Genomic DNA, 1,207 nt, shown 5'->3' with positions numbered 1-1,207 from the left:
GAATGGCATCACCTTACCCATTTACAACAAAGCGATAAAATATTTGGTTCTTTTTGGGCTATTTTAGCAAAAGGGAAGTTGGACCCGATGGGGGTTGCCTACGTGTCTCACACCCTGTGAGAATCAAACTGGCGTAGTTCAGGCAAATAAACCAACTATTTTTGAAAACAAATTTTTTTTTTTCATTTTTCTTAAAAATTTGACAGAGTTTCAGTACCATTTGGACATTGATTTTTTCTTTCAAAACAGGTGATTACCCCTCTTAACCCTCACACTGCTATTTTCTTTTCCAAACTCTCCCCTTTTATTCAAAAAGCGGGTCAACATGCAAATCCGAAGCAGATAAATGCACAAGTAGGATGCATCAGGATGGTCTGTATTTTGGGTACACCTGTCCTAGACGGACCCAACCCCTGTGTTGAGTCCCCTAAGTCAAATGCACATGATGCAAACAAGCGTTCCTACTAGGGATCCAGCATGAGGCTGAGTTATTCTAGGTTCAAAACCTGGGTATATGTTCTACACTGTGTACCCGAGCGGACAACTCGAGTCGAGGAGGGGGCTACGTACCGGGAACCAAAAAGCCATCCGGCTTAGTAACTTGTCCGAGCCTCTTTCTTATTTCAAGGTATGACACTAACAGAATAGGGAGTCTCGACCAGCGAGCACATCCCCAAAGATGAGAAGAGAAGGGTTTCGTAGCAGTTTATATATACAGTTCAAATAATATCAAAACGGTAAAAAGCAACATTTAGCACATTAGGCCCAAACATGTAGTAAAATCAGATAATAAATAAAGCCAAATACAACAATTATTCCAAGCTCGAATTCTGAACCCTGAACCAGAGATTCTGGGTTCTTGTCCCCAGCAGAGTCGCCAGAGCTGTCACACCTCCCTTTTTACTACACCCCCAGAAAGGGGTATAAGGGGAGTTTTTCCAATTAAAGGACAATCGAAACGGGATTATTCTTTTAAGTTCAGAGTCGCCACTTGGGAGATTTATGGTGTCCCAAGTCACCGGTTTAAATCCCGAATCGAGGAAAGGGTTGACTCTGTATTACAGTCCGTGAACCAGAAATCCGGGTAAGGAATTTTGTTAAACCGGGAGAAGGTGTTAGGCACTCCCGAGTTCCGTGGTTCTAGCACGGTCGCTCAACTGTTATAATTGGCCTATTATCTGATTTTAAAACACTTTTGAACCTACGT

This window comes from Nicotiana attenuata, unplaced genomic scaffold (assembly GCF_001879085.1).
Source record: "Nicotiana attenuata strain UT unplaced genomic scaffold, NIATTr2, whole genome shotgun sequence".
In the NCBI taxonomy this organism is placed as follows: Eukaryota; Viridiplantae; Streptophyta; class Magnoliopsida; order Solanales; family Solanaceae; genus Nicotiana; species Nicotiana attenuata.
The sequence above is the reverse complement of the archived record's forward strand: the minus strand, read 5'-3'. Positions refer to the sequence as shown.